The sequence below is a fragment of the Hordeum vulgare genome, chromosome 3H (assembly GCF_904849725.1).
Source record: "Hordeum vulgare subsp. vulgare chromosome 3H, MorexV3_pseudomolecules_assembly, whole genome shotgun sequence".
Classification (NCBI taxonomy): Eukaryota; Viridiplantae; Streptophyta; class Magnoliopsida; order Poales; family Poaceae; genus Hordeum; species Hordeum vulgare.
In genome coordinates this window covers 416,140,953-416,154,059 of record NC_058520.1, presented here as the reverse complement: position 1 = coordinate 416,154,059, position 13,107 = coordinate 416,140,953, and positions in this window count along the sequence as shown.

Sequence of the window (13,107 nt, the reverse complement as noted above, 5' to 3'; positions counted from 1 at the left end):
AAATTACATGCATATTATTTAATATGAACACTTTAAAAAAACATGAACATTTTAGGAATATGTGAGCATTTTTATAATTACATGAGCATTTCCAAAATATGTGAATATTATATATATATATATATATATATATTAATAATTCTTATAACCCATAATTTTTATTTGTATTATCAAATTAACTAGACATAAAATAATAGCTTGCTGGTGAGAAATTGCGAGCAAACACCCTAGTTGCCATACTAAACTAAAATTGACATGGCCTTTTTTAGGGACTTGGCATGCATGAAATGTGAAATTGACATGTTTAGAAGAAATAAAATTTCATAGACGCAATGCATTTTTTCTCAAAAAAATGCCATGCATTTGATCACGATCCAACGGTTTTAAGATCGTTCGCTGGGAGCTCCCTCCCAACGAATGTTCATCTAGATATACCAACATTAATAAGTTAAATATATTTTTGGAATTTTATGAGAACATGAAAATGTGTAGGTTTTTCAGTGGGCTTATTTTGGCGTGACCAGTGCAGCAGGACCGCACGAGTGAACTAAAAGTAAATGTGGCCATGGAAAACCCGACCCAGTCTTCCCGACCTGGCCCAACTCGGTCTTGCCTACGGACCGGTCATGGGCCTAAGTTTTGAGCCCTAAGGCCGGGCCGGGCCGGGCTCATACTTTGCATATTTGCATTTTAGGGAAGAGGTCCGGCCCGAGGCCTGATGGTCTTTTCAACTGATTTCTCAAGCCTGAAATCTAGGCCCGACGACCGGGCCAAGCCGGCCCCGAGCCTGTATTCTATGTTGCGGGTTGTATTAGGTCGGGCCTGAAGCCCGGTCCGGCCTGACTTATGGCCGAGTATAATTGAGAGTTGCAGGGATGGGATATAATTTTCTTTTACTTGGATAGTGCCCAACCTCTACTAATCAATGGAAATAGTGATTGCAATAGTTCATGAGTGATGAAAAACAGCACAACAAGATGTTCGATGAATCACTTCGTAATATGCTAAGATGGCCTATGCTCCCAGAATAACAATCTTTATGAAGAAACGGTCGTTTCTGCATCCAAATAAAGGCTGGGGGCATTGTTCCATTTCTGGGAGGCTTCGTATCCTTTCTAGGTAGGTAGATAAAATGTATGAACCCCAAGACAGGCCCAAACATTCTCATCCAAAGAGAACGGTTGCAATTTGTCCAAATATTCATATCTTAGGCTGGGACTGTGTGACAGCCCGAGACCAACGTTTTAGAAGATTCCCCTTTTATTCCTTTGCCGCCGTGCGATATTAGATTGTCTGTCGCATTCATCATCGCATCATTTGCATTGCATCGGCACTTCGTTGCTGCCAGTTTTCAAATGTGCATCTGTTTTTAGTTGCCGGTTCTCTTCGTTTTCGACGTTGTCCATTTTGAGACCGACCACACACGCACGCGCACGCGGCATCGATTAAATCTTGTTTTTAAAACTGTGTATAAAATATTCTTAGATTGGGTTGAAACTTGGCGTGCGGTCTTAATATAGTGTAGGTAGACCGTCTGCCAATTTTCGTCGGAATCGTAGTTCGTTTGATACCTGTACCATTTATTATATAGCGACACTATAGTCGGTTTAATTGTGGACGTTCGGTGTTTTAAAAACTCTGTCACGGGCCGCACCATTTCCCTCTCATCCCTACATAGCTCATCTACACAGTCCATTAAACCAACCTAACCAGTTCCTCCGTTCGTGGTCGTTGGATCGCGATCAAACGAACGAGGTCCACCCCACCATAGCCCAACCCTATATAAGCACCACCCCATGGAGAGACCTCTCTCACTCCTCTAGGATTTCCCCCTAGTTATTTTGCAGCCACCCCCTAGAAAAACCCCACCTCCTAGCTCCACCTCCTCTCTCCCCTAAATCCCATCCCAGATCAGATCTGGACCATTGGATCCCCATCCAATGGCCCAGAACCGCCCAATTCCCCACCTACCGGACATGTCCGTGGTCAAACCGGACACGTACGGGCGACCATAGTGCCCTCATCCATACTCGCATCCATGGAGGAGCCAATTTCCCATATCATCGGCCAACCCCTTGTCCGACCGGCCTCGCCGGAGTAGGGTCGCCGCCACGCGCCGCCACCGACCGGATTCCGTCGCCGGCCCCAGCCCCGCGCGCCCCGCGCCTCCCCACGCCTCGCGTCGCCGCCTTCGCGCCGCTGTGTCGCCTCATGCCTCGTCGCCAGCCCGCCTCCGGCTAGGATCCGACCGACCCGACCTGCGCCTCGCCGAAGTCCCACCATCCGCCGCCGCGAGAGGTTGTGCCGCAGCCGGCTTCTCAGTCCCGGTCGGGATCGGGATGATGCCGAAGCCGCGCTGCCAATCGCCCGGTCAGGTGGGCCATGAGCCGCGGCCCAGCAGGCTGGCCCAGCCGCGCCATCGCCCCGCCTCGCCCAGGCCGCCTCTCCACTGCATGGGCCAGGCCCACGAGGTGAGTCAACCTGTTGTGCCCCTCTATTCCTTGCCCGTGGCGCAAGATAGTAAGCTACGTTCTGCCCCTGTTCGGCCCATGTTAGTAGATTCGGCTTGTGGACATTTTTCTATTATCCCTGCTAATTTAATAATTTCAGGAAATAGGGTATTTTTAAAACGGCTATAAATTTTAATCCATGTGTCGGATCGCGGCGATTTAGATATGTAACTTGTGTAGATTTTTGCGTAGAATAATATTTTGCAACTTGCATGCATGTTTGGAGTGGTATGACCGCCATTTGCCTAGAATAGCGTGATGTCCTAATAGGTTATTTGTTGCGTATATATTTTGGTGTGCGTCCGGATTATTCAAATCCCATAGATAAAAGTTCACGGTGTTCGTGACCCTTTGCCAAGTATTTTAGAGTAGTTGCTTGCATTTTTGCATGTAGGAGTTGTCAATAGTTCGCTATGTCATGTTTAGTACATATTCTCGCATATATGTGTGGCGTTAGTTTTATTTTGCATTCCCTCATATTATATATGTTTCCGGGGTAAAAAAAATTGGAGAATTTATCGGTGCAATTACTTTTAGCTTTTGAGCTAGTTAGCGGGCATGATATTTTGCCATGTTGCCCTCTTATTTATTTTGTGGGAGTTATTCCGTGTGTGGTATGAATTAGTTGTGAACTAGAGATATGCTCTTGGATATGTAGGCTAGCCTATGGTATTTTGGGTTGCTATAGAAATCCATGTTTAGGTCTTGTTTGCGTGATGTCAACATACTAGAAAATAGTGCTGATTTGGAGATGCTGAAATATTTCTAAGTCTGAAATTTGATATATTTTGTTGTTGTCTTGCCATGAGCTTTGTTAGTGATCCACAACTCCTTTGGGGTTCGTGCAATGGAGTTATTTATAGTCCTTCAGATTTTGTAGCATGCTATAAATTTTCATGCCATTCGGTGCCCTGTAACATATTGTTTTTCTGCTGTCAATATGCCTTCTGGTTGAAAACTGCACTGTCAACAGTGTTATTTTCACAAAGTCTGAAAGTGTGTGCGAGATGCCATTGTGTGAGTTCTTTTCCTAGTGTCTCATGCTTCCATGCTAGTTTTATTTAGTAGGGTGTTGTTGTGCATTTTGACAACTTCTGCCTCATGTCTTGTTTAAGCATTTCAGAATTATGTAGCTTGTTGTTTTGGGGTGTAGAAAATGTCATGTTGCTCTTTTGGGCAGATTATGAGTATTTATTGTGTAGCTTGTATTTGTTGAACCGTTGCTTCGTTTTGATCGTGTCTTATATGAAACTTGCTTAGAATCTCGTGTAGTTTCATATTATGTTGCTGCCTTCTTGGTTTGGAATGCTTGTGGCTGTCATTCGCATACATATTGCATTCATGGTATCATATCTTGCGGTGATCATATCTTTTGAGCCGTAACTTCGTTTGCAATGATCTCTATGTTTAAATTGATTGGAACGACGCGTAGAATCACATGAACCACTTTATTTTGCTTTTTAACAAATATTAAAACATGTTAGTTCAGATCTGGAAAAAATTATAAATTAATGTATGAGGTCAGTTCGAAGATCCTATAAGTCGTTTTCGGCCTCATTTAAAATGCCTAGATAGGTAGCTTAATTACGCTTCACCTCTTGCCATGTTTACCAACATTTAATATTGCCTTGTACCTAATCGGGATAGAACTAAATAATTCGTATGTGGAGTTTCGTCAATATGCAACTCGTTGCATATTGAACTTCACTTAATCTGTAGTGTTTGATTGTTGTGAATTGCCATGCCATACCCTGCATAATTGTAGCTGATCATGCATCATACGTGAATTGCATCATGTTGTGCATGTGCCGTGGTGAATATCGGTGTTGATACTTGTTTTTGGTTTGCTTCGTCTCGATAGAGTTCTGCAAGTGTGTCAGAATGTGAGAATCCGTTCGACTACGTCGATTCGTCTCTTTCACGGAATCGTTCTTCTTCCAAGAGGGATCTTGATACGTCTCAAACGTATCTATAATTTTTGATGGTTTCATGATGTTATCTTGTCAACTTTGGATGTTTTATATACCTTTTATATCTTTTTGGGACTAACTTATTAATTCAGTGCCAAGTGTCAGTTCCTGTTTTTTCTGTGTTTTTTACTCTTTTCAGATCTGATTTTGGAACGGAGTCCAAACGGAATAAAATCCCCGAAATATTTTTTTCCAGAACAGAAGAAGATCGGGGGACTTGAGGGCCAAGGCAGGAGAGCCACAGGGGGGGCCCACAAGCCCTGTAGCCGCCACCAGGGGGCGGTGGCTACCAGGCTTGTGGCCCCCATGGAGCTCCCCTGCCCTAGCTCTTTCGCCTATATATTCCCTAAAATCCCAGAAAAAATCAGGGCATCCACGAAAACACTTTTCTGCCGCCACAAGCTTCCGTTTCTGCGAGATCTCATCTGGAGACCCTTCCCGGTGCCATGCCGGAGGGGACTTTGGAGTTGGAGGGCTTCTACATCAACATCATCGCCTCTCCAATGACTCGTGAGTAGTCCACTTCAGACCTACGGGTCCGTAGTTAGTAGCTAGATGGCTTCTTCTCTCTCTTGGATCTTCAATACAAAGTTCTCCATGATCTTCATGGAGATCTATCCGATGTAATCCTCATTGGCGGTGTGTTTGTCGAGATCCGATGAATTGCAGATTTATGATCAGATTATCTATGAATTATATTTGAGACTTTGCTGATTTCTTATATGCATGATTTGATATCCTTGTAAGTCTCTCCGAGTCTTGGTTTTTGTTTGGCCAACTAGATCTATGATTCTTGCAATGGGAGAAGTGCTTGGTTTTGGGTTCATACCGTGCGGTGAACTTTGCCAGTGACAGAAGGGGCAGCAAGGCACGCATCGTGTTGTTGGCATCAAGGATAACAAGATGGGATTTTACCATAGATATGAGATTGTCCATCTACATCTAGTCATCTTGCTTAAGGCGTTACTCTGTTCTTATGAACTTAATACACTAGATGCATGCTGGATAGCGGTCGACGTGTGGAGTAATAGTAGTAGATGCAGAAAGTATCGGTCTACTTGTTTTGGACGTGATGCCTATAGATATAATCATTGACATAGATAACGTCATGACTTTGCGCGGTTCTATCAATTGCTTGACAGTAATTCGTTCACCCACCGTCTACTTGCTTTCATGAGAGAAGCCACTAGTGAACACTACGCCCCCCGGGTCTATTCACAACTATCGTCTCCACTTTCACTTTTACTTTGCTTTGTTTATTTTTTGCTTTCAGTTCTCACTTTGCAAACAATCTATAAGGGATTGACAACCCCTTCATAGCGTTGGGTGCAAGCTCTTTGTGTATGTGCAGGTACTTGTGACTTGACGCGAGCCTCCCACTGGATCGATACCTTGGTTCTCAAACTGAGGGAAATACTTACCGTCGTTGTGCTACATCACCCTTTCCTCTTCAAGGGAACACCAACGCAAGGGTCCAAGGCCGTGGGGAAATCCTTTGCATATTTGCCAAGGAAGTCCCTATAGGCGTAGCCCGTGACAGAAGGATTCCTGGCGCCGTTGCGAGGGAAGGTCTGTTGTCGTAGTAGCAGAAGGATTTCTGGCGCCGTTGCCGGGGAGGAGGATCGCTTGCCGAGGAAGATCAAGACAAGAATAATCTCCTGTCAACACGCCTATTTCTGGCGCCGTTGACGGGGAGGAGAGATCAAGTCAAGATCTATCCAAGTAGGTGTCACAAACTCATCTCTTGCATTCACCTTTTTTGCGAGTTGCCTCCCGTTTTCCTCTCCCCCACTTCACATTTGTCATTTTCATTTGCCTTTCTCCTTTGCCATTTTCATTTGCCTTTTTCCTTTGCCGTTTTTATTTGCCTTTTTACCTTTCTCCTTTGCCGTTTTCTTTTGTCTTTTGCCTTCTTTTTCCGCCCGTTTTCCTCGCTTGCTCTTGGGCTTGTTCGTGAGAGACCTTTCCTCATGGCCAAAACAAAATATTTCAGAAAATTGGAAGAGATTGAAACTAGTGTCAAAGGTTTCATGTCTTCTCAGTTTGACCAAAATAGCTACTTCCGTAGGGAATTAAAAGAGCAAAATTCTTTTATGGCCTGTTTGAATAAAGAAGTTGATGATATGGCCAAAGAATTCCTTGCACTAAATTCTCAGCTCGCTCACCTTGAAAAATTGGTGGGCCAAATTTCTGACAAGCAGGCTACCTTAGTAAATAAGATGGCAGCTAAACCTGAAGTTTGTGATGCAAATCATGAAGATCTTAAAGTGCTTGGTGTGACTCCTCTTGAATCTTTGTTTTCGCGTGTCAAACCTATTGATGAAGGGGCTGGATATGAATCCACTTTGGTTGAAAAACGCCCCAATGATTCGGAGCCCACCTATCTTCATGATAAACGTGTGGAGAGTGGAGTAGAAGAAATCAAAATATTGGGTAGTAATGAAACTCCCACTTTGGATTTCAAGGAATTCAATTATGATAGTTTCTCCTTGTTTGAATGCATTTCTTTGATGCAATCCATTGCAAACTATCCACATGCTTATAGCCAAAGCAAAGCCTTTACCGCACATATTGTAGATGCTATGATGAAATATCTTGAAGAGAAACTTGAATTAGAAGTCTCTATACCTAGAAAACTTCATGATGAGTGGGAACCTACTATCAAAATCAAAATCAAAAACTATGAATGCAATGCTTTATGTGATTTGGGTGCTAGTGTTTCCGAGATTCCAAAGTCTTTATGTGATATTCTTGGTTTTCATGAGATTGAAGAGTGTTCTCTTAATTTGCATCTTGCGGATTCTACTGTCAAGAAACCCATGGGAAGGATCGATGATGTTCTTATTGTTGCAAATAAGAACTACGTACCCGTGGATTTCATTGTACTTGACATAGATTGCAATCCTTCATGTCCCATTATTCTTGGTAGACCTTTCCTAAGAACTATTGGTGCTATCATCGATATTAAGGAAGGGAATATTAGATTTTAATTTCCTCTAAAGAAGGGCATGGAGCATTTTCCTAGAAAGAAAATAAGACTGCCTTATGAATCTATGATGAGGGCTACTTATGGTTTGAGCACCAAAGATGACTATACGTGATTCCATCACCTTTTGCCTAGCTAAGGGCGTTAAACAATACCGCTTGTTGGGAGACAACCCAACAAATCAATCCTTTTTCTTTTTGTTTTGTGTTTTCCACACTTTCATAATTCTGTTATTGTTGTGTTTTTTGTGTTTCTTTTTGCGTTTGTGCCAAGTGAAACCGTTATGATTAGTCTTGGGGATGATCGCTTGGTCATGCTGGAAAAGAAAGAAACTTTCTGCTCACGAAAAGAATTTTCATTTTTTTATGTTAGAGCTTTGGAGTTGATTCTTTTTTCTGCTGATTGCTACGCAAATGCTTCATACTGTAGTAATTTTTCAGAATTTTTAAAGTACCAGAAGTATACGAAGTATACAGATTTCTAATGACTGGTCTGCTATTAACATATTCTGTTTTTTGTTGAGTTGGTTGCTTATTTTGATAAAACTACGGATAGTATCGGGGGGTATTAGCCATGGAAGATTGAAAAAAGAGTAACCCAACATCAACATAAGTAGAATTTAAGTTTGCTACACTACCTAAGGAAGTGGTGGTTTGCTTTCTTATACTAATGATATCACGAATTCCTGTTTAAGTTTCGTGTTGTGAAGTTTTCAAGTTTTGGATGAAGTTCTTATGGACAAAGAGATAAAGAGTGGAAAGAGCTCAAGCTTGGGGATGCCCAAGGCACCCCAAGTTGATTCAAGGATGCCGTAAAATCCTAAGCTTGGGGATTCCCCGAGAAGGCATCCCCTCTTTCCTCTTCAATCCATCGGTAACGTTACTTGGGGCTATATTTTTATTCACCACATGTTATGTGTTTTGCTTGGACCGTCTTGTATCGTAGGAGTCTTTTATGTTTGTTGTGTCACAATCTTCCTTGCTGCACACCTAGAGAGAGAGACATGCACTCACCGTGATTTTGTCGAGCTTCACTTATATCCTTTGGTTAGACAATTCAGATCACATGTGCTTCACTTATATCTTTTGAGCTAGTTGATTTTGCTCTTTGTGCTTCACTTATATCTTTTAGAGCACGGAAGCGCGTGGCTTGGTAGTTGATCTATGCTATGAAAGTAGTCTCAAAAGGGGTAGTTATTCAAAGGGATATGAAAACTCCCACCTTCATGTGCATTGAATAGTTAGAGAAGTTTGATTCATCTCAATTAATTTTGAGTTGTGGTTGTGGTAATATTGAAGTTATATTAGTAAGGTGTTGTGGATATAGAAATACTTGTGTTGAATTTAGTGATTCCCGTAGCATGCACGTATGGTGAACCGCTATGTGATGAAGTCTGAGCATGATTAGTCTATTGATTGTCATCCTTTGTGTGGAGGTCGGGATCGCGCGATGGTTTATACCTACCAACCCTTCCCCTAGGAGTATGCGTTGAATGCTTTGTTTCGATTACTACTAAAACTTTTGCAACAAGTATATGAGTTCTTCATGACTAATGTTGAGTCCAGGTTTAGATGCACTTTCACCTTCCACCATCACTATCTTCTTTAGTGTCATGCAACTTTCGCCGGTGCACAAAACCCACCATTAGCCTCCCTCAAAACAGCCACCATACCTACCTACTATGGCTTTTTCAAAGCCATTCCGAGATATATTGCCATGCAACTACCACCATGACATGTGCCACATCTTCTACATTGCCATTGCATGATCGTAAGATAGCTAGCATGATGTTTCCATTAATGTATATGCCATGCTAGATCATTGTCATGGTACACTACCGAAGGCATTTCATATTGAGTCATCATTGCTCTAAGTTTTGAGTTGTAAGTGTGATGATCATTATTGATGGAGCATTGTCCCCTGTGAGTAAATAAAAGAGGCCAGCGAAGCCCATTTACAAAAATAGGCCAAAGATGCCCACCAAAAAAAGAGGCCAAAGAGCCCACCAAAAAAATGAGAGAAAAAGAGAGAAGTGACAATGCTACTATCCTTCCACACTTGTGCTTATTAAGCACCATGATCTTCATGATTGAGAGTCTCTCGTTTTGTCACCACCATATAGCTAGTGGGAAATTTTCATTATATAACTTGCCTTGTATATTCCAATGATAGGCTTCCTCAAAATTGCCTTAGGTCTTCGTGAGCAAGCAAGTTGGATGCACACCCACTAGTTTTCTTTAAGAGATTTCACATACTCTTAGCTCTAGTGTGTAATTTGTATGGCAATCCCTACTCATTCACATTGATATCTATTGATGAGCATCTCCATAGCTCATTGATATGCCTAGTTAATGTGACCATCTTATCCTTGTTTGTCTTGCAACCTCCACCACACTCCATTCCACTTATAGTGCTAAAACCATGGCTCACGCTCATGTATTGCGTGAGAGTTGAAAAGGTTTGAGAAAGTAAAAGTGTGAAAACAATTACTTGGCCAATACCGGGGTTGTGCATGATTTAAATTCGTTCTGCAAGGATGATAGAGCATAGCCAGACTATATGATTTTGTAGGGATAACTTTCTTTTGGCCTTGTTAATTTGAAAGTTCATGATTACCTTGCTAGTTTGCTTGAATTATTATTATCTCCACATCAATAGAAAACTATTGTTTTGAATTTAATGGATCTGAACATTCACGTCACATAAGAGGAGTTACAAAGGACATCTATGCTAGGTAGCATGAAAGCATCAAAAATTCATTCTTTATCACTTCACTACTCGAGACGAGCAGGAGTTAAGCTTGGGGATGCTTGATACGTCTCAAACGTATCTGATCTCAGGCAAGATGATCATTTCCCTAGATACCATTACTATCATTACCATGCTAGTTGTTTCGTTTCTATCGATATGTCTTGCTGCCTACCACCTGTTAAATACACTGCAAGAATACCCTCTATAAAGCAACACATATTCTACAACATTTTGATTATAGGTTGCAAAATTTACAATGGATACGCATATGTAAGCATTGTAGCAAATGTGTTGCAGGCTTGGAGCTTGCAAGTTGCAACCAGCCACAACTGTCCTCGGCCTCCTCCTATTCCGCTAGCACGACCCAAGTTGGTTATCACAATTAACCTAGATCATGCTTGTCTACAGCCTCCTCCTATTCCTCTTGAGCCTATAGGCTCCCACGCTAGCCGCCGCCCCTCAACCTGCCAGCATACCGAAGCACGCCCCTCACCACTTGCCGGAGATCCTCCGTCCTAGCACACCGCCCCTCACTATTCCCCTGCGACCCTCCACCTCGGCGGCGCCGTCCCTCGTCACCACTCCCTTGCGACCCTCGATCCCGATGTGCTATCCCTCGTCACAAATCCCCTGAGACCCTGCATCCCAACGCGCTGCCCTTTTTCATCGCTTTCCTATGACCAACTGCGTCTACTTTCTCCACTCGGGGGCCCGCGACTACGAGGAGAGCTACTGCTACCACCATCGTCGTGATCGCGCCTCCACGGTGAGCCGGGACACTTCTCATCTCCCAATTTTTGTTTTTCGCATCAAGCTCTGCTTCACTTGAGTCTACTTGGGAATTGCAACTTATGACCTGGCAGTCCCTGATAATGACCGACAAACTGAATTACAGCTAGTTGGTGTGGAGGGGACATAAAGCCTCTTGTTGTGATTGAATTGATTCTAGTTATGGCTTAGGAGATTGTCACCAGCCGTTGGAACTAAAACTTGATTTTGCATTCGTGGATTATGTGATTGACTGATTGTATAATAAGGCTTGTTGTCTTAGTATGGTGGTTGATGTTGATGATTCAGAATTCTACTTTCTTCTTATGGTGCCACTTGTTTATGTTGTAAGCCCGATCGTCATATTTCAGAGCAGGTTAAAGTATAAAATTACGTCCACTCGGTGCTGAGAAATGTAATCACTCAAGCACGAAATATGTTGCAATGGACAGGATCTCAAAACTTTCTCCCTCTATTTTATTTGAAGCACAGTTCAGTAACTTTTTTTTACATATTTACATCCGCTTAAAAGACCATTTGTCTCTCTATGTTTTCTGCTACTACAAACTGAGCAACAACTTGACACCTTTACGCAGCTCGGTTGGGTAGGCCGCTGCGACGCTGGGGCAGAAGGACATCATTGCAGTGCATGGCAAGGTCGAGTACTTGTTGGATCTGAGGGCTTCTGATCCATAGTTCTCTGCATGATCATCCATCAGCATCTGGTGACATTAGCACCCAGAGCTGCATAAGGCTTTCTCCCCACTACAACTCGTGTTGAAGAGCGCAAGGAAGGTAATCTGCTGATCAATCACTATTGCTTGTCAGAAACCTCTGAGTACATGTACCACAAGATATGCTTTGCATCTAGGAAGATGTTTATGTGAGCTGCATGTCATATCAAAAAAAGAATTAAGCAGGCAGATCTTGTGTTTTACTTATGATCTATGAACACGAATGTTTACTGTGTAGTCCCTAAATATAGTAGAAGAGAAAAAAATCTTATAAAATTATGCTGAGACGAGTAGTACTTATTCAGTCAAGTGACATGTTAGTTAAATTCTACACGCTGAGACGAGTAGTACTTAATTAGCCAAGTGACATGATTCTACACCTATGATAACGTGTCTGACTTCTGTATTTTTTAAAGATAGTTGAACTAGTTTGTGTTCCAGGAATACAAAACCATGGATGTTTCCATTTATTCACTTGGATTTTGGAATTTGATTGATGTCCCCTTATCCTATTATTAATAACATATACCTACAGGGTTCTCTCTGCTGGTTTGCCAAATTCTAGACACTTTCTTTGAGGTCCATGCTTCCTCTTTATACTATGCTTGCCAACATCCGTAGTGTCACCCCTTTATTCTCTTGATGTGCTTTTCCTTTACAAGGCAGAATATACACCATGGGGAAAATAGAACTAAGTTTGTAGCATATGGCAACTTTATAAATACTTCCATGTTTCTGATTCATCACCGGGTCATGTACTCATACATTGCAAAAAACAAAAAGGAAAAAGCATTAACTAAATGCAAAGAATTTCCATTCCAAAATGTCAATTGTTTCTATATAATTTCAGCTATTGGTATCATGCATCTGACCACATTCAATAATATTTTTGGATGCGTGCAACTTCCAACTAATTATTGATTATATTTCCATATTTATATATGTTATGTATTTGTAGTTTACAAACAAGGCATCAAGGCATCCTAATTATTTGTTCGAACATACTACAGTCCTGTTTTCCTGCCTCATCTTCTCATTTTCTTAATAGTGTCACTGCCTTTGATTTATCGCTCACATGTGTTATTTACAGTTTGATCAGGATATATACTGGATATTTTATTAGAAGTTGGTGGTAAAGTTGAATTAATGGTTGATCCACCCTGTTGTTCTCGCCGCACTTCATGGAAAATCATTAGGTTGGTACTACCTCATTTATGATGGATGTTATGTCTCAAATCTTCTTTTTAATGTCTAATATGTTATATTTGTACTAACTCAGTAAATTTAATTTATCTTTTGTCTTAATATGTCTTAGGTATTGATATATTAATATTTTGTTACTCTACTAATGGTCAAACATACTGCTTCAATATCTTCCAGTAGGTGCC